The sequence below is a fragment of the Bombina bombina genome, chromosome 6 (assembly GCF_027579735.1).
Source record: "Bombina bombina isolate aBomBom1 chromosome 6, aBomBom1.pri, whole genome shotgun sequence".
Taxonomy (NCBI): Eukaryota; Metazoa; Chordata; class Amphibia; order Anura; family Bombinatoridae; genus Bombina; species Bombina bombina.
In genome coordinates, this window is record NC_069504.1 from 589,966,663 (window position 1) to 589,989,040 (window position 22,378).

A 22,378-nucleotide genomic window follows, 5' to 3' on the forward strand; every position below is an offset into this window, starting at 1 on the left:
ATTCACCAGATCTGCATACCAAGTCCTGCGTGGCCACGCAGGAGCTATCAAGATCACCGACGCCCTCTCCTGATTGATCCTGGCTACCAGCCTGGGGATGAGAGGAAATGGCGGGAACACATAAGCTAGTTTGAAGGTCCAAGGTGCTACTAGTGCATCCACTAGAGCCGCCTTGGGATCCCTGGATCTGGACCCGTAGCAAGGAACTTTGAAGTTCTGACGAGAGGCCATCAGATCCATGTCTGGAATGCCCCACAGCTGAGTGACTTGGGCAAAGATTTCCGGATGGAGTTCCCACTCCCCCGGATGCAATGTCTGACGACTCAGAAAATCCGCTTCCCAATTTTCCACTCCTGGGATGTGGATAGCGGACAGGTGGCAGGAGTGAGACTCCGCCCATAGAATGATTTTGGTCACTTCTTCCATCGCTAGGGAACTCCTTGTTCCCCCCTGATGGTTGATGTACGCAACAGTTGTCATGTTGTCTGATTGAAACCGTATGAACTTGGCCCTCGCTAGCTGAGGCCAAGCCTTGAGAGCATTGAATATCGCTCTCAGTTCCAGAATATTTATCGGTAGAAGAGATTCTTCCCGAGACCAAAGACCCTGAGCTTTCAGGGATCCCCAGACCGCGCCCCAGCCCATCAGACTGGCGTCGGTCGTGACAATGACCCACTCTGGTCTGCGGAATGTCATCCCTTGTGACAGGTTGTCCAGGGACAGCCACCAACGGAGTGAGTCTCTGGTCCTCTGATTTACTTGTATCTTCGGAGACAAGTCTGTATAATCCCCATTCCACTGACTGAGCATGCACAGTTGTAATGGTCTTAGATGAATGCGCGCAAAAGGAACTATGTCCATTGCCGCTACCATCAACCCGATCACTTCCATGCACTGAGCTATGGAAGGAAGAGGAACGGAATGAAGTATCCGACAAGAGTCTAGAAGCTTTGTTTTTCTGGCCTCTGTCAGAAATATCCTCATTTCTAAGGAGTCTATTATTGTTCCCAAGAAGGGAACCCTTGTTGACGGAGATAGAGAACTCTTTTCCACGTTCACTTTCCATCCGTGAGATCTGAGAAAGGCCAGGACTATGTCCGTGTGAGCCTTTGCTTGAGGAAGGGACGACGCTTGAATCAGAATGTCGTCCCAGTAAGGTACTACAGCAATGCCCCTTGGTCTTAGCACAGCTAGAAGGGACCCTAGTACCTTTGTGAAAATCCTTGGAGCAGTGGCTAATCCGAAAGGAAGCGCCACAAACTGGTAATGCTTGTCCAGGAATGCGAACCTTAGGAACCGATGATGTTCCTTGTGGATAGGAATATGTAGATACGCATCCTTTAAATCCACCGTGGTCATGAATTGACCTTCCTGGATGGAAGGAAGAATAGTTCGAATGGTTTCCATCTTGAACGATGGAACCTTGAGAAACTTGTTTAAGATCTTGAGATCTAAGATTGGTCTGAACGTTCCCTCTTTTTTGGGAACTATGAACAGATTGGAGTAGAACCCCATCCCTTGTTCTCTTAATGGAACAGGATGAATCACTCCCATTTTTAACAGGTCTTCTACACAATGTAAGAATGCCTGTCTTTTTATGTGGTCTGAAGACAACTGAGACCTGTGGAACCTCCCCCTTGGGGGAAGCCCCTTGAATTCCAGAAGATAACCTTGGGAGACTATTTCTAGCGCCCAAGGATCCAGAACATCTCTTGCCCAAGCCTGAGCGAAGAGAGAGAGTCTGCCCCCCACCAGATCCAGTCCCGGATCGGGGGCCAACATTTCATGCTGTCTTGGTAGCAGTGGCAGGTTTCTTGGCCTGCTTTCCCTTGTTCCAGCCTTGCATTGGTCTCCAAGCTGGCTTGGCTTGAGAAGTATTACCCTCTTGCTTAGAGGACGTAGCACTTTGGGCTGGTCCGTTTCTACGAAAGGGACGAAAATTAGATTTATTTTTTGCCTTGAAAGGCCGATCCTGAGGAAGGGCGTGGCCCTTACCCCCAGTGATATCAGAGATAATTTTTTCAAGTCAGGGCCAAACAGCGTTTTCCCCTTGAAAGGAATGTTAAGTAGCTTGTTCTTGGAAGACGCATCAGCCGACCAAGATTTCAACCAAAGCGCTCTGCGCGCCACAATAGCAAACCCAGAATTCTTAGCCGCTAACCTAGCCAATTGCAAAGTGGCGTCTAGGGTAAAAGAATTAGCCAATTTGAGAGCATTGATTCTGTCCATAATCTCCTCATAAGGAGGATAATCACTATCGACCGCCTTTATCAGCTCATCGAACCAGAAACATGCGGCTGTAGCGACAGGGACAACGCATGAAATTGGTTGTAGAAGGTAACCCTGCTGAACAAACATCTTTTTAAGCAAATCTTCTAATATTTTATCCATAGGATCTTTGAAAGCACAACTATCCTCTATGGGTATAGTGGTGCGTTTGTTTAAAGTGGAAACCGCTCCCTCGACCTTGGGGACTGTCTGCCATAAGTCCTTTCTGGGGTCGACCATAGGAAACAATTGTTTAAATATGGGGGGAGGGACGAAAGGAATACCGGGCCTTTCCCATTCTTTATTAACAATGTCCGCCACCCGCTTGGGTATAGGAAAAGCTTCTGGGAGCCCCGGCACCTCTAGGAACTTGTCCATTTTACATAGTTTCTCTGGGATGACCAACTTGTCACAATCATCCAGAGTGGATAATACCTCCTTAAGCAGAATGCGGAGATGTTCCAACTTAAATTTAAATGTAATCACATCAGGTTCAGCTTGTTGAGAAATGTTCCCTGAATCAGTAATTTCTCCCTCAGACAAAACCTCCCTGGCCCCATCAGACTGGGTTAGGGGCCCTTCAGAAACATTATTATCAGCGTCGTCATGCTCTTCAGTATCTAAAACAGAGCAGTCGCGCTTACGCTGATAAGTGTTCATTTTGGCTAAAATGTTTTTGACAGAATTATCCATTACAGCCGTTAATTGTTGCATAGTAAGGAGTATTGGCGCGCTAGATGTACTAGGGGCCTCCTGAGTGGGCAAGACTCGTGTAGACGAAGGAGGGAATGATGCAGTACCATGCTTACTCCCCTCACTTGAGGAATCATCTTGGGCATCATTGTCATTGTCACATAAATCACATTTATTTAAATGAATAGGAATTCTGGCTTCCCCACATTCAGAACACAGTCTATCTGGTAGTTCAGACATGTTAAACAGGCATAAACTTGATAACAAAGTACAAAAAACGTTTTAAAATAAAACCGTTACTGTCACTTTAAATTTTAAACTGAACACACTTTATTACTGCAATTGCGAAAAAACATGAAGGAATTGTTCAAAATTCACCAAATTTTCACCACAGTGTCTTAAAGCCTTAAAAGTATTGCACACCAAATTTGGAAGCTTTAACCCTTAAAATAACGTTTTGAACTTTAACCCCTTTACAGTCCCTGGTATCTGCTTTGCTGAGACCCAACCAAGCCCAAAGGGGAATACGATACCAAATGACGCCTTCAGAAAGTCTTTTCTAAGTATCAGAGCTCCTCTCACATGCGACTGCATGCCATGCCTCTCAAAAACAAGTGCGCAACACCGGCGCGAAAATGAGGCTCTGCCTATGCTTTGGGAAAGCCCCTAAAGAATAAGGTGTCTAAAACAGTGCCTGCCGATATTATTATATCAAAATACCCAAATAAAATGATTCCTCAAGGCTAAATATGTGTTAATAATGAATCGATTTAGCCCAGAAAAAGTCTACAGTCTTAATAAGCCCTTGTGAAGCCCTTATTTACGATCGTAATAAACATGGCTTACCGGATCCCATAGGGAAAATGACAGCTTCCAGCATTACATCGTCTTGTTAGAATGTGTCATACCTCAAGCAGCAAGAGACTGCTCACTGTTCCCCCAACTGAAGTTAATTGCTCTCAACAGTCCTGTGTGGAACAGCCATGGATTTTAGTGACGGTTGCTAAAATCATTTTCCTCATACAAACAGAAATCTTCATCTCTTTTCTGTTTCTGAGTAAATAGTACATACCAGCACTATTTCAAAATAACAAACTCTTGATTGAATAATAAAAACTACAGTTAAACACTAAAAAACTCTAAGCCATCTCCGTGGAGATGTTGCCTGTACAACGGCAAAGAGAATGACTGGGGTAGGCGGAGCCTAGGAGGGATCTTGTGACCAGCTTTGCTGGGCTCTTTGCCATTTCCTGTTGGGGAAGAGAATATCCCACAAGTAAGGATGACGCCGTGGACCGGACACACCTATGTTGGAGAAATCAATGCCTTTCCTGTAATCTTTTATTCAAAAGGATGACATATCTCCTCTTTCATGCTGTTGTTTCGGTTGAGCCTCCGGGACCCTCGTATTAAAAAGGCCTGAGCATAAATAAGTGTCACGGCTGTGTAATCAATTTTTTTTTCTAAATTCACGGTTGCAAATAATGATCTGTGGCTTTCTAAAATCAATGCCTTTCCTGTAATCTTTTATTCAAAAGGATGACATATCTCCTCTTTCATGCTGTTGTTTCGGTTGAGGCTCCGGGACCCTCGTATTAAAAAGGCCTGAGCATAAATAAGTGTCACGGCTATGTAATCAATTTTTTTTTCTAAATTCACGGTTGCAAATAATGATCTGTGGTTTTCTAAAATCAATGCCTTTCCTGTAATCTTTTATTCAAAAGGATGACATATCTCCTCTTTCATGCTGTTGTTTCGGTTGAGGCTCCGGGACCCTCGTATTAAAAAAGCCTGAGCATAAATAAGTGTCACGGCTGTGTAATCAATTTTTTTTTCTAAATTCACGGTTGCAAATAATGATCTGTGGGTTTCTAAAATCAATGCCTTTCCTGTAATCTTTTATTCAAAAGAATGACAGTACTACCAAAATACAGCCAATGAAGGGCCTTAGGAAGACTGGGCCAAGGTTGGATTGTAGTATTTGGTTAGGCTAATCATGATGGCCATGTAGACCACCACCACCGAGAGTCCTGGAAATAACAGGGATGATGAGATGAAAGAGCTAAGAATAGTAGAACTTGAAACAACAGAGTTAGCCATTGGCTTTGGGTGCGGCTATTCATGCAGGCCATATAGAGCTGACAACATTCGGTGTCGTATCAGCTATTAAACTAATAAGAACAGTACTACCAAAATACAGACAATGAAGGGCCTTAGGAAGACTGGGCCAAGGTTGGATTGTAGTATTTGGTTAGGCTAATCATGATGGCAATGTAGACCACCATGTAGTAATAAGAACAGTACTAGCAAAATACAGCCAATGAAGGGCCTTAGGAAGACTGAGCCAAGGTTGGATTGTAGTATTTGGTTAGGCTAATCCTGATGGCCATGTAGACCACCACCACCGAGAGTCCTGGAAGTAACAGGGATGATGAGATGAAAGTGCTAAGAATAGTAGAACTTGAAACAACAGAGTTAGCCATGGGTGTTAGTGCAAAACCGCTTGGCTTTTTTTTGGCTTTGGGTGCGGCTATTCATGCAGGCCATATAGAGCTGACAACATTCTGTGTCGTATCAGCTATTAAACTAATAAGAACAGTACTAGCAAAATACAGCCAATGAAGGGCCTTAGGAAGACTGAGCCAAGGTTGGATTGTAGTATTTGGTTAGGCTAATCCTGATGGCCATGTAGACCACCACCACCGAGAGTCCTGGAAGTAACAGGGATGATGAGATGAAAGAGCTAAGAATAGTAGAACTTGAAACAACAGAGTTAGCCATGGGTGTTAGTGCAAAACCGCTTGGCTTTTTTTTGGCTTTGGGTGCGGCTATTCATGCAGGCCATATAGAGCTGACAACATTCGGTGTCATATCAGCTATTAAACTAATAAGAACAGTACTACCAAAATACAGCCAATGAAGGGCCTTAGGAAGACTGGGCCAAGGTTGGATTGTAGTATTTGGTTAGGCTAATCATGATGGCCATGTAGACCACCATAGTAATAAGAACAGTACTAGCAAAATACAGCCAATGAAGGGCCTTAGGAAGACTGAGCCAAGGTTGGATTGTAGTATTTGGTTAGGCTAATCATGATGGCCATGTAGACCACCACCACCGAGAGTCCTGGAAGTAACAGGGATGATGAGATGAAAGTGCTAAGAATAGTACTACTTGAAACAACAGAGTTAGCCATGGGTGTTAATCCAAGACCGCTTGGATTTATTTTTTATTGGGTGCAGCTAATCATGCAGGCCATATAGAGCTGACAACATTCGGTGTTGTATCAGCTATAAAAATAATAAGAACTGTACTATCAAAATACAGACAATGAAGGGCCTATGAAGACTGAGCAAAGGTTGGATTGTAGTATTTTGTTCGGCTAATCATGATGGCCATGTAGACCGCCCGTAACAGGGATGAAAGTGCTAAGAATAGTACTAATTGAAACAACAGAGTTAGCCATGGGTGTTAGTCTAAGACCACTCGGCTTTTTTTTGGGGTTTGGGTGCAGCTAATCATGAAGGACAGATAGACCTGCCACCATTTGGTGTTGTAACAGGTATGAAAATGCAAAGAACAGTACTACATAACACAACCTACTTACCATGGGTCCCAGAACATATGTTTGGTTGTTATATTTTGTAAGGGTAATCATGCAGGCCATATAGACCTCCACCGATAGGGTGAGTACGAATAACAGCTATTAAAATGCGAAGGACATTACTAATTAACACAACATAGTTACCATGGGTCGCAGACCAAGAGCAGATGTCTTATTATTATATTTTGTATGGGTAATCATCCAGGCCGTATAGACCTCACCAAATAGGGGGAGTTACAGAGATTAAAGTGCTAAGAATGGCAGTACTTAAAACACAACCTCGTTAAAATAGGTAGCAGACCACATGTCTTATTATTATAATTTTTCAGGGTAATCTGGCAGGCCATATAGAACTCCCACGATAGGGGGGGGGGGACAGGGATTAAAGTGCTAAGAAAAGTACTAATTGACACAAGCTAGTTGGGTCCAAGAACTCATGTTTGATTATTAGAATTTATTAGGGTAATTATATATCTAACAAATATATCTATTTCTCTTCTATCGATTCTATCTAACTATCAATCTATGTATATCTATCTATCCTATCTATCACTATCAATCTATCTTCTGTCCGGGATGTTTTGAGACAGCCACTTTGGGAATGTTAGTTGATTTAGACCCATTATGGCTTAAAAGCAGACTCTGCATCAACTATGTAATTTTCCATGGGAGTTTTGCCAGGGATCCCCCTCCAGCATGCAACAGTCCAGGTGTTAGGACCCTTGAAACAACTTTTCCATCACTATTGTGGCCAGAAAGAGTCCTTGTAGGTTTTAAAGTTCGCCTGCCTATTGAATTCAATGGCGGTTCACGTGATTCGCGCGTTCGCGAACAATACCGGAAGTTCGAGCCCGCGGTTCGCGAACCGAAAATTTTAGGTTCGCGACATCACTATATGCCAACAGAAAGTGGTAAAAGGACAGATGATGTGCCAGAGAAGGCTACACTAAAGGTCTGGTTAGACAGGGAGGAGGAGAACCACAATAGGATTGTGTCATAGATGCCAAAGGATTTAATGGTTTGTAAATAGATGGTAGTCAACAGTGTCAAAGGCTGCAGATAGATTGAGAAGGATTAACAGAGAAAAGTGGCCTTTTGGTTTTGCTGTAAGTAGGTCATTAGTAACCTTAATGATTGTTGTTTCTGGGGAGTGATGGAAGTGGAATCCATATTGCAATAGATCAAGGAGGGAGTCAAATGTGAGGAAATGTGATAAACATGTATATGCAAGCCTTTCCTGAAATTTTCAGGCCAGTGGAGTAGAGAAATAGGGTGGTAGTTTATAGGTATGATGGATCAAGAGAAGATTGTTTGAGGATAGGTGTGAGGAAGAGATTAAAATTATGTGTGAGGATTGGCGTAAGGGTAGCAGAGAGGGAGGGAAGTAGTTGTGAGGATCAAAGGTAGTGAAGTGAGAGTAAGATATAAGGGCAGAAACTTCTTCCTCATTAGCAGGGGCTAAAGAGCTGAATTTGTGGCTATGTGGATTTTAGACGTTAGCAAATAGTTGAGAGGATGGAGACTAGTTTTATGTTGTGAAGTGGTTAGCAAAATCTTGAGCTGAGAGAGAAGTGTTAATAAGAGCTGGGGTGGGTGGAGAAGGATGTTAAAATTGGAGAACAGACATTTTGGGTTTTTAAGAAGGTGTATAGAAAAGTATAGAGAAGTAATCCTGTTTAGAGAGGTTAAGGGCAGAATATTAGGAGATTAAGATGAACTTCTAGTGAAGAAAGTCAGCAGAACACTTGGATTTTCTCCAATTTTACTCAACAGTGCAAGAACATCTGTGTAGGTAGCATGTTAGAGGAGTATGCAAGGGTTGAGGTTTAATGCGTAAATTGCGAGCTATGGTAGAGGTGTCAAATTATCAAGGACTGCAAGAGTAGAATTATAATAACAGATTGGTAGCTAAAAATCAGATCAAAGGATCATCCATCTTTGTGAGTGTTACAGTTGGTTCATTGTGATAGACCATAAGAGGAAGTGAGCAGGAGAGGTTTGTTTTGAAGCAGGTGCAGTGGAATTATCAACAGGGAGGTTGAAATCCCCAAGAATAAGGGCAGGGATGTCTATGGAGAGGAAATAAAGTATCCAGGCCGCAATCAATACATTAATTTGAGGAGCCTGGAGGGTGATAGATAACCGCATCATGTAGAGAGAGAGGAAAGAATAAGCAAATCATCAAGGGTAAATTACTTTATAGTAAACTGTCCTTTTAAATACATCTATAAATGACATTAGTGTCTTTGTCTATGCACAAAAGTCTTGAAATAGTGTGAAAATAAAGCCTAAGAGGCCAGTTTTGTGTTTTACAAAGTCCTGTATTAGCAGTCACTAGTGATGTCACAAATTGTTCGCCGGCGAATAGTTCCCAGCGAACATAGTTTGTTCGCGTTCGCAGCGGCGGGCGAACATATGCGATGTTCGATCCGCCCCCTATTCATCATCATTGAGTAAACTTTGACCCTGTATCTCACAGTCTGCAGACACATTACAGCCAATCAGCAGCAGACACTCCCTCCCAGACCCTCCCAGCTCCTGGGCAGAAGCCATTTTAGATTCATTCTGATCCTGCATTGTTAGTGAGAGGAGGGACAGTGTAGCTGCTGCTGATTTTTTAGGGATATTGATAGCTAGGCTAGTGTATTCAGTGTCCACCACAGTCCACATCTGATCTCTGCTGTTTGGACAGCACCCCAAAAAGCCCTTTTTAGGGCTACAACATCAGTCGCTTTTTTTTTATTTATTGCCTGTGTAATTTTGACTGTGAAACATCAGTCTGCTAGTGTTATATAATTGCAGTTGCCTGCCTGCAGTGCCACCACTCATATCTGTTGTAACAGTAGTGTAAATTTTAAAAAACAAACTTTTTTGACTGTGAAACATCAGTCTGCTAGTGTAATCTAATTGCAGTTGCCTGCCTGCCAGCGTGTGTGCCAGGCCCACTTGCCAACTAGTGCCACCACTCATATCTGTTGTAACAGTAGTGTAAATATTTTTTTATTTTTTTTTTAAATTTGAATGTGAAACATCAGTCTGCTAGTGTAATCTAATTGCAGTTGCCTGCCTGCCAGCGTGTGTGCCAGGCCCACTTGCCAACTAGTGCCACCACTCATATTTGTTGTAACAGTAGTGTAAATATTATAAAAAAAAACTTTTTTGACTGTGAAACATCAGTCTGCTAGTGTAATTTAATGGCAGTTGCCTGCCAGTGTGTTTGCCAGGCCCACTTGCCAACTAGTGCCACCACTCATATTTGTTGTAACAGTAGTGTAAATATTTTAAAAAAAAACTTTTTTGACTGTGAAACATCAGTCTGCTAGTGTAATCTAATTGCAGTTGCCTGCCTGCCAGCGTTTGTGCCAGGCCCACTTGCCAACTAGTGCCACCACTCATAATTGTTGTAACAGTAGTGTAAATATTTTAAAAAAAACTTTTTTGATTGTGAAACATCAGTCTGCTAGTGTAATCTAATTGCAGTTGCCTGCCTGCTAGCGTGTGTGCCAGGCCCACTTGCCAACTAGTGCCACCACTCATATTTGTTATAACAGTAGTGTAAATATTTTTTTAAAAAACTTTTTTGACTGTGAAACATCAGTCTGCTAGTGTAATCTAATTGCAGTTGCCTGCCTGCCAGCGTGTGTGCCAGGCCCACTTGCCAACTAGTGCCACCACTCATATTTGTTATAACAGTAGTGTCAATATTTTAAAAAAAAACTTTTTTGACTGTGAAACATCAGTCTGCTAGTGTAATCTAATTGCAGTTGCCTGCCTGCCTGCCAGCGTGTGTGCCAGTCCCACTTGCCAACTAGTGCCACCACTCATATTTGTTGTAACAGTAGTGTAAATATTTAAAAAAAAAAACTTTTTTGACTGTGAAACATCAGTCTGCTAGTGTAATCTAATTGCAGTTGCCTGCCTGACAGCGTGTGTGCCAGGCCCACTTGCCAACTAGTGCCACCACTCATATTTGTTGTAACAGTAGTGTAAATATTTAAAAAAAATACTTTTTGGACTGTGAAACATCAGTCTGCTAGTGTAATCTAATAGCAGTTGCCTGCCTGCCAGCGTGTGTGCCAGGCCCACTTGCCAACTAGTGCCACCACTCATATCTGTTGACTCTGTCTGGGAAATTATCTATCTATCTATCTATCAAATCTATCTATTGATCTATCAAATCTATCTATCGTATCTATCGTATCTATCAAATGTATCTATTGCATCTATTGATCTTTCTATCTAATCTATGTATCTATCTATCTATCTATCTATCAAATCTATCTCGTGGCAATGGGGAGTTTGCGGTTGTGCAAATGGACTGTTTGCGGTTGTTTGCGGTGCGTTAAACGGGGAGTTTGGTCTGTCACTGTGAAGCGGGCGTAACCCTTACACTACCCGATCAATACAACATCATACCTGATGGTTTAAAGCTCGTTATTCCAAACAATTTAGGAATGTTAGGTGATTTATGCCCTTTATGGATTAAAACCAGACTCTGCATCAACTATGCAATTTTCCGTGGGAGTTTTGACATGGATCCCCCTCCGGCATGCCACAGTCCAGGTGTTAGTACCCTTGAAACAACTTTTCCATCACTATTGTGGCCAGAAAGAGTCCCTGTGTGTTTTAAAATTCGCCTGCCTATTAAAGTCAATGGCGGTTCGCCCGGTTCGCCCGTTCGCAAACAGTTGCGGAAGTTCGCGTCCGCCGTTCGCGAACCGAAATTTTTAGGTTCACGACATCACTAGCAGTCACAATGACTTTAACAAAGTTTTACACTTAATATTTCAAGTGCAATGTGATTATTGCTCAAGTGCAAGAATTATTTATAGACTTGTAATACAAGCCTGAGTTTCTTGAGTTGACTGTTCCTTTAAAAGAGTAGTTTACTGTACTTTTTCTCTTTTTTATCTGAAGAAAATGTTTAAAAATGCGCTAGCCAGTGAGCATTAGAGTCCAAAGTCTTAGCTGTAGATAATCACACACTTCCTATTAGTTTTGCCTTACAAACAGTTTTTACCTAACCCTTTTTATGCAATAAATGTAATATAGTAACCTCTTTTCTTCCTTTACGAATGATAGAAAAAAAAATCAAGTAATACGGCCATTTAAAAAAAATAAACTTTCTTATGACTCATTTTTTTACTATGTTTTCGTTGATCTCTAGAATACGTTTTGGCTTATTGAACTTGGCATATCTTGGCCGTTTGCCCTTTTTTCAATGCTTACGTTCTAATGCATCCTCAGTTTGCATGTTGAAAAATACAATCATTTCCTGGTTTAATAAAAAGTAATAACTATAGCCCAAATCATAAGTGAAGCAATGAAACTTATGCACTATTAAAATAACAGTGTTAAACTGTCCATTTAAAACTGCAGTTACTTATAAATATACTGTGAACATGTCAATTATAAAAAAAAATAACTAAAAATGATTTAAAGTGATGAAATACATGTAATTAATTAATATTATTTATTAGGAGGTAAACAATTGAATTTTCCAATGGATTAAAATGGCCTCAAAATTAAAACTAGGAATCAAGTACTTTGGCCTACATTCATACATAGCGCTGCGGAATCTGTTGGCGCTCTACAAATAACCGATAATAATAATAATAATACACTCTCATGTGGTTGTAGAGAGCCTCATTGTAAATGTGAGAAAACATTTGAAATTCATTGATCAATACTTCACCTATCTTTCCCAGTGTCATTAGTGGGCGTTCCTGTTATAACATCTATATTTGTATGAGTCGCCTAATACATGAAATCTCACACATCAAACGGGAACCTCTAACAACATGGAAAAACACTAGTTACAACCATACCAATCAGAAAACATGCTTGCAAACGGTTTATATAAATGTTAGGTATGCAATTATTTTTGTTACAGCTTTCTTATTGTGAAGTTGTCTTGCTGGATAGAACAAAAATTGTCTCAAGGCACTAGACCAGGCTGTTCTGGTGCATTCTAGAAGCAGAATAGGATTTTTTTTAACCTACAGTTCTGCGCAGCAAGTAGAATTCACAAAGGCTCTAATGTCCCTGTGAAGTATCTCATTGGGTAGTTCTGTCTTATAATTCTAAAGCTGAAAAAGTTGTCTATTTTTTATTTGTATTTTATTTCTCTATATCCCTCTTCTTTTCTTGTATATGTCAGAATGGGCTGTTTCATTGAGAGTTTTTTTTCCATTTTAATGTATCTGTAATATTGGAATGACATTTTTGTGATACCATTATCTATCCCAGTGGAACTTGTTCCATGTGCTAAGACATGAAAGGGCCACAAGGTTGATTATATTGGAGCCTAACCTGTAACTTGCAGCTGTGACATGTGGCGGGTATAAATCTTTATAAATTCTGTCATTTTAGAGTTGCGATGTTGAGGAGAGATTTTCAATGAAATATTAGTTTCACTATTGGCCTTTTTTTAATCTAGGCCTTTGAGTTTAAATTTGCTATTGCCATCTCTAACCTTCTGGTTAAAACTTTTTGGATTTAAAAACTGTTAAGTTTAATGGGTTACATTGTTTTTATCATATATGTCATTTAAAAAGCCAGAAAATTAAAAGGAATTTTTTTTAATGCCAGAGCGTGAGTCATTCAAATATCCAAACTCTAGGAAATTCAAACCTTAAATTCCCGCCCCTACCTGGAAATTTACATTTTTTCTAATGAATTTTTATGTTTTCTTTCTGGATCTAGCTACGACCACCTAATGAAAGAGGGTTCCATTTCACAATTAGATTGATAGTTTATATCCCTCGTTCTTAGGAACCAACATTAAGTTTAAATCTATGCCTCCATCTTCCCACAGCTTCAGTAGCAGTGGTGTTCTCTTAATGTTGATGCTCAAGAGAAGCAAAATATCACAGAGATTACGAGTTTTGCGGTAACAGGGGTGCGTTGCTAACGAGCATTTTTTTTCAACGCTCCCTTAAGACAACGCTGGTATTACAGGTTTTTTTAAACCCGGCGTTAGCTGCAAAAAGGTGAACGTAGAGCAAAATTTAGCTCCACATCTCACCTCAATACCAGAGTTGCTAACGGTAGCGGTGAGCTGGCAAAACGTGCTTGTGCACGATTTCCCCATAGGAAACAATGGGGCGGATTCAGCTGAAAAGAAACCTAACACCTGCAAAAAAGCAGCGTTCAGCTCCTAACGCAGCCCCATTGATTCCTATGGGGAAATAAAATTTATGTCTACATCTAACACCCTAACATAAACCCCGAGTCTAAACACCCCTAATCTTACACTTATTAAACCTGAATCTGCCGTCCCCGACATCGCCGACACTTGCATTATATTATTACCCCCTAATCTGCCGCTCCGGACACCGCCGCCACCTACATTATACCTATGAACCCCTAATCTGCTGCCCCTAACATCGCCAACACCTACATTATATTTATTAACCCCTAATCTGCCCCCCCCACTTCGCCGCTACTATATTAAATTTATTAACCCCTAAACCTAGTCTCACACCCCCATAACTTAAATATAATTTAAATAAAACGAAATAAAATTACTACAATTGAATAAATTAATCCTATTTAAAACTAAATACTTACCTATGAAATAAACCCTAAGATAGCTACAATGTAACTAATAGTTACATTGTAGCTAGCTATGGGTTTATATTTATTTTACAGGCAACTTTGTATTTATTATAAATAGGTAGAATAGTTATTAAATAGTTATTAACTATTTAATAACTACCTAGTTAAAATAAGTACAAATTTACCTGTAAAATAAATCCTAACCTAAGTTACAATTACACCTAACACTACACTATACACTATAAATTAATTTACTAAATTACCTACAATTTAATACAATTAAATTAAATAAACTTAAGTACAAAAAAAACAAACACTAAATTACAGAAAAACTAATTACACCTACTCTAATCCCTCTAGCAAAATAAAAAAGCCCCCCAAAATAATAAAATTCCTTACCCTATACTAAATTACAAATAGCCCTTAAAAGGGCTTTTTGCGGGGCATTACCCCAAAGTAATCAGCTCTTTTACCTGTAAAAAAAAATACAATACCCCCCACATTAAAACCCACCACTTACACTCCCAACCCTACTCTAATTCCACCCAATCCTCCCTTAATAAAACCTAACACTACCCCCTTGAAGATCACCATACCTTGAGCTGTCTTCACCCAGCCGGGCACAAGTGATCCTCCAGAGGGGCAGAAGTCTTCATCCGATCCAGGCAGAAGAGGTCCTCCAGATGGGCAGAAGGCTTCATCCAGGCAGCATCTTCTATCTTCATCCATCCGGAGCGGAGCGGGTCCATCTTGAAGCCAGCCGACGTGGAGCATCCTCTTCTTCCAACGACTCCCGACGAATGAAGGTTCCTTTAAATGACGTCATCCAAGATGGCATCCCTTGAATTCCGATTGGCTGATAGGATTCTATCAGCCAATCGGAATTAAGGTAGGAAAAATCCTATTGGCTGATTCAATCAGCCAATAGGATTGAGATCACATTCTATTGGCTGATTGGAAGAGCCAATAGAATGCAAGCTCTCTCCTATTGGCTGATTGGATCAGCCAATAGGATTGAAGTTCAATCCTATTGGCTGATCCAATCAGCCAATAGGATTTTTCCTACCTTAATTTCGATTGGCTGATAGAATCCTATCAGCCAATCGGAATTCAAGGGACGCCATCTTGGATGACGTCATTTAAAGGAACCTTCATTCGTTGGGAGTTGTCGGAAGAAGAGGATGCTCCGTGTCGGCTGGCTTTAAAATGGACCCGCTCTGCTCCGGATGGATGAAGATAGAAGATGCCGTCTGGATGAAGCCTTCTGCCCATCTGGAGGACCTCTTTTGCCCGGATCGGATGAAGACTTCTGCCCCTCTGGAGAACCACTTGTGCCCAGCTGGGTGAAGATGGCTCAAGGTAGGGTGATATTTAAGGGGGTAGTGTTAGGTTTTATTAAGGGGGGATTAGGTGGGTTTTAGAGTAGGGTTGGGAGTGTGGGTGGTGGGTTTTAATGTGGGGGGTATTGTACTTTTTTTTACAGGTAAAAGAGCTGATTACCTTGAGGCAATGCCCCGCAAAAAGCCCTTTTAAGGGCTATTTGTAATTTAGTATAGGGTAGGGAATTTTATTATTTTGGGGGGCTTTTTTATTTTGTTAGGGGGATTAGAGTAGGTGTAATTAGTTTAAAATTCTTGTAATTTTATTTTTATTTTCTGTAATTTAGTGTTTGTTTGTTTTTGTACTTTAGTTTATTTAATTTAATTGTATTTAATTTTAGGTAATTTAGTAAATTAATTTAATTATAGTGTAGTGTTAGGTGTAATTGCAACTTAGGTTAGGATTTATTTTACAGGTAAATTTGTACTTATTTTAACTAGGTAGTTATTAAATAGTTAATAGTTAAAATAAATACAAAGTTGACTGTAAAAATATTAACCCTAAGCTAGCTACAATGTAACTATTAGTTATATTTTAGCTAGCTTAGGGTTTATTTTATAGGTAAGTATTTAGTTTTAAATAGGATTAATTTATTTAATTGTAGTAATTTTATTTTGTTTTATTTAAATTATATTTAAGTTAGGGGGGGTGTTATGGTTAGGGTTAGACTTAGGTTTAGGGGTTAATAAATTTAATATAATAGCGTCGATGTTAGGGATGGCAGATTAGGGGTTAATAAAATGTAACTAGTGTTTGCGAGGCGGGAGTGCGGCGGTTTAGGGGTTATTATATATTTATTACAGTGGTGGCGATGTCCGGTCGGCAGATTAGGGGTTAAAAACTTTATTAAAGTGTTTCCGATGTGGGGGGGGGGGGGCTCAGTTTAGGGGTTAATAGGTAGTTTATGGGTGTTAGTGTACTTTGTAGCACTTTAGTTAAGAGTTTTATGTTACGGCGTTAGCCCATAAAACTCTTAACTACTGACTTTTAAATGCGGTAGGAGTCTGGACAGGAGAGGGTCTACCGTTCACTTCTTCCAAGACTCGTAATACCGGTGTTAGACAAATCCCATGGAAAAGATAGGATACGCAACTGACGTAAGGGGATTTGCGGTAAGCTCGAGTCGTGGAAGAAAAGTGAGCGGTACACCTGTACCTGCCAGACTCGTAATACCAGCGGGCATTAAAAAGCAGCGTTGGGACCTCTCAACGCTGCTTTTTAAGGCTAACGCAAGACTCGTAATCTAGCAGTATGTTTCCAATATTAGTGAGGATACTAGGTGGTTTAGGTGTGAATATATTGTTCATCACCATAATTAGCAATGCGAGATTGCACAGTAACACAAAACTACTAGTCTGCCTTCAGCACCTATAGACTATGAGTCTGCAAGGAAATGTGTCATACAAATATGTGTTTCTGTGTGTGTCTATATATTTTAGTTAAAATACATTTTTACATTAAGGATGCCTAAACCAAATACCTTCACTACAGATAAGTATTTTAATGCTTATTGTACCCAACCTGGAAATGTCAAACTTTAACAAATTTTATAATCATAACCCCTTGCCTTAAACTGTTGCTGAATAATTAGCACATTGTTTGGGGCAGTCCTCGGGCCCCACGTTTAAGAAACATGTCCAACTGCATTCAGGGCCAGCAAGGGAACATCTCGTGCCTGTCATTATTATTGTACAACTTCAGCCTCCCCAAGTCCAGGATGCTTTAAGGCCTCTACTTTTGAGGTGACAAAGATCTTAAAAGTACATGAGCCCAAAATTGTTCTTCGCTAAGAAAACAAACATTATGGGGACCCCATGGTTTGTCTTGATCTCCTAGTTTCACTCCAAAGTAGACAAGGTACACATTTCTAATAAAAGTCATTATGTTACATTGATGTTTCTTGATTACCAATTCCCAACAAATGTAGTAAAAGTTATCTGGACTGTTGACACATCCACGGCTAGCCATGTATCACAACTGTCTATAGTACACAGAACACAACAAGAGGCTCACCTTTCAGAATCCTATACAGAGAAAGAAAGGGGTGAATGTCTTCTAGCAAACATTCAAAATACTTTAAAGGAATAGTCTAGACAAAATTAAACTTTCATTATTTAGATAGAGCATGCAATTTTCAGCAACTGTATAATTTACTCCTATTATCATTTTTTCTTTGTTTTCTTGATATCTTTATTTGAAAAAGCAAAAATGTAAGCTTAGGAACTGGCCCATTTTTTGTTCAGCACCTGGGTAGCGCTTGCTGATTGGTGTATAAATGTAGCCAAGAATCGCCTAAATTCTTGTTTTTTCAAATTAAGAAGATACCAAGTGAACAACGAAAAATTGATAATAGGAGTAAATTAGAAAGTTGCTTAAAATTGCATGCGCTATCTGAATAAAACAAGTTTAATTTTGACTAGCTTATTCCTTTAATTCACTGATATTAAACACAGAAATCAGTTCAAAATAAAAAAAAGAAATTGTGCAAAAGACTGGTGGTAGCAGAAATCAGTACTTGGTAACAAAATATCAAGATAGTGAGAAAAAAAAAAAAAACTATGAGTGATATGACATTTGTATTGGGAATTTCTAATTCAGCAGCCAAAAATAAAATAAAAACAGCTAACAGCTTGCAAAGGTATTTTTATTGCAAACATGTTATTATACATACTGTACTTTAAAAAAAGAAATCCATATAACTATATTTTTTACAGTGTGTATAATTATTTTTAATATATTTATTCAGATTTTTTAATAGTTTATACTTAAAGGGATAGTCTATTCAAAAATAAACGCTCATGATTCAGATAGAGCACAGAATTTTAAGTAACTTTCTAATTTACTCCTATTATTAATTTTTCTTTGTATTTATGTTTATTTTAAAAAGCTGGAAAGTAATCTAAGTTGCCGGCCCATTTTTGGTTCATCACCTGGGTAGCACTTGCTGATTGGATGGCTATATTTAAACACCAATCATCAAGCGCTACCCAGGTGCTGATCCAAAAATGGACCAGATTCTAAGCTTACATTCCAGTTTTTTAAAATAAAGATAACAAGAGAACAAAGAGAAATTGATAATAGGAGTATATTAGAAAGTTGCTTAAAAGTGCATGCTCTATCTGAATAATGAAAGTTTCATTTTGACTATACTATCCCTTTATATTTCAATAACACGCACTCAAGATACCAATTCTTCATGTGCGCACATTGACTGTGTTGGTCCTAAATTGCAAACCCCGATTCACATTACGTATATTTTACATTTCTTTGTTCTTCACATAGAAAATAATGAACTTTTTATTATTAAATACATTTCTATATATATCTATAGGAGTAAACAAATCGGTATAGGTATAAATAGATATATATATATAACAATATGTTTTTACAATAAAAATGACATTATCCTGTAATTGGAGAACATTTGAATATTAAATATATACAATAAATATACAGTAAAACACATAAATACTTAACATTTTATGAATAAGTATCCGGTATCTAAAAATACTCAGGGGCACTTTCATTCATTAAACTTTACATTAAAGCTTCTTTTTTTAAAATACTTACCTTTTCTTTATGGAAAGCAGACCTGCGATCCTCCACCCGCAGCTCATGCTGTAGTAAGCAGGTCGATGACGAGTACGAGCTCCTCCAATTATTGTGTGCCTCACGAGTTGGACGTCAAAGGGGGCAGACAACGATTGGAAGAAGCCGGATTCTTCATCGCTGTGCTCACTACAGCAGTATTGCCGGTCTGCTTTCTATAAAGAAAAGTTAAGTATTTTTAAAAAGAGGCTTCAATGTAAATTTTATTGAATGAAACAGCCCCTGTTTTTATGTGTTTTTTAGTATTTTTAGATACCGGGCACTTATTCATTAAACGTAACATTCACTTTAAATACATCTGTACACACACACACACACACACACATATATATATATATATATATATGTATATATGTGTGTGTATATATTTATGGTAAAGCCATTTGAAGCCATTTTTTTTAACACCTTATACCATATATCGCTGAGCCCTTATAACCTTTTTATTTTTTTAAACTAATTTGTATCAGATAGCGTTATTATGAGTACAAATGTACTTTTACATGTATTTATGTTGTGCTTAGTGCAACTTTTTTCTTCCCCTACCCTTTATGCGAGCTCTCAAGTCGCAATAACACAATGCGCGTAAATTTTGATTGCACTCAAATAAACTTGTTTACTTTAAACTCGTAATACTCGCTCAAAAAGCAGAAAAATGCCCTGATATTGCTCCCGAAGGTTAGCTCCCTTCATAATCTAGTCTTTTATCTGATCAGTGGAATCATAAGAAATATACATGATCAACATAACATAGGTAGTGTTTCTAAAGCTTTTAAAGTTCTTCATTTCATAACCTTTCTATGTTGAAGCAAGGCACAAAATACCGAAAGTTTTTATTTTTAATTTAATATTTTAATTCAATATTTTAGTTTAATAAGTTTATTATTTTTTATGCTCTTAAAGAAAACCTTTAGTGTTATCATTAACAAAAGTTTTGTTTTTTTTCCTTTGAATATATCCATATTAGTGTTTACAAAAAGTTGATTATCCTAAACAATATGAACAAACCAAAGTTAAAGAATTAATTAAGTATCACTAATTAGTTATTTAATTGTAATTCCCTCAAATAATACTCTCATTATTAAACATCTGGTTTCTTCATCACAGATTAGGCCTCCAATGTTTATAATTGTAATTTGAAGCACAGCAAATTAATATGCTGATTTTTGTAATGTTTGTCTTAACCTGTTCAGAGAAATTATGACTACAAATATCTTTTACAAAACATGGTCTAAATAACCAGCTTGTACAAACATCATAAGAGCTGATGCAGTCTCATACAGATGATTAGAACCACTACAGAGGCAATCATGATTAGCACATTGGCTTGAAGCCATATGTTACATATAAACAAAGCATATCGTTGCAAGTTCCTATGCTGTCCCGGGCTAATAAACCCACCTCTGCTCTCACTAATAAGCAGATTCGAGAGCACCAGATGGTTTGTATGAAATACTGTATTTTTCCTTGAGCAAGACAGAATTACAGTATGCTGTTATTAAATCTCAAGAAAAGATTTCCTTCCCCTTAAAGTTAGAAACAAGTAAAAATATGAAAAAAATATACAAGGCATTAAAAAAGAAGATACTGCAATATGTCAGCCATTTGAAATGGCAAGAAAAACATTTGATTTTAAATACAGAAACAAAAATTAAATTACATTTGTGGAGAACTTTTAAATCCATTATATAAATCCATTATAAGTCATAAAGAAAAAGCTTCAACATCATCAAATGGTATAGCTCTTACCCTTTCAGAATATACTTCAAACTATAAAACATCAAATTTGGAATATATTCCTTATCTGTCTAATAATATAAAAGAAAAAACAGTCAACTCGTAGACTAGTAGCACAAAAGTTATGGTTTCCATAAAGATTTATATATGGTGAACAATTAACACCCAGGCATCTACTTATCAAGCCGTCAACTTTCTTGCATTCAACGGCGCCAATACGCTCTCCTAAGATCGCCTAACATTGCGGCCGCGGACCTGAATATGTTCTCCAAAGTTACCAAAAAAGCTGTCAAAAAGCCACGCACCAAGTACGGTGCGATGAGCAGCGGACTGTTGTTAACTTACAGTCATCGATCTCGCTGCTCTTCAGCTTTTTTTCAGCTTTTTTGGTACCCTGTCACTAAACACCCACACTATACTATACTGTTTACCCCCTATACCGCCACTCCCGGACCCCGCCTCACCTAAATAAAGTTATTAACCCCTAAACCACCGCTCCCGAAGCCCACGCAACTCTAATAAATGTATTAACCCCTAAACCGCTGCTCCCGGAGCCCACCACCACCTACATTATACATATTAACCCCTAATCTTGTGCCCCCCTATACCGCCGCCACCTACATAAAGTTATTAACCCCTATCCTGCTGCTCCCGGACCCCACTGCAACTAAATAAAGTGTTTAACCCCTAAACCGCTGCTCCCGGAGCCCACTGCCACCTACATTATATTTATTAACCCCTAATCTGTCCCCCCTACACCGCCGCCACTATATTAAATGTATTAACCCCTAAACCTAAGTCTAACCCTAACCCTAACACCCCCTAAAATAAATATAAATTAAATAAATCTAAATAAATTATTCCTATTTAAAACTAAATACTTACCTATAAAATAATAATATTACCTATAAAATAATTCTATCAGCCAATCGGAATTCAAGGGACGCCATCTTGGATGACGTAATTTAAAGGAACTGTCATTCAGTCATCGGATGTCATTGGAAGAGGATGCTCCACGTCGGATGTTTTGAAGATGGACCACTCCGCGTCAGATGGATGAAGATAGAAGATGACGCCTGGATGAAGACTTCTGCCCGTCTGGAGGATCTCTTCTGCTCGGCTTGGATGAAGACTTCTGCCCGTCTAGAGGACCACTTCGCCTGGCTTTGTTGAGGACTTCGACCCGGTTGGGTGAAGATGTCTCAAGGTAGGGTGATCTTCAAGGGTTTAGTGTTAGGTTTTTTTTAAGGGGGGATTGGGTGGGTTTTAGAGTAGGGTTGGGTGTGTGAGTGGTGGGTTTTAATGTTGGGGGGGTATTGTACTTTTTTTTTCATGTAAAAGAGCTGATTACTTTGGGGCAATTTTTCGTAATTTAGTATAGGGTAGGGATTTTTATTATTTTGGGGGGCTTTTTTATTTTATTAGGGGGATTAGATTAGGTGTAATTAGTTTAAAAAACTTGTAATTATTTTATTATTTTCTGTAATTTAGTGTTTGGTTTTTTTGTACTTTAGATAATTGTTTTAAATTGT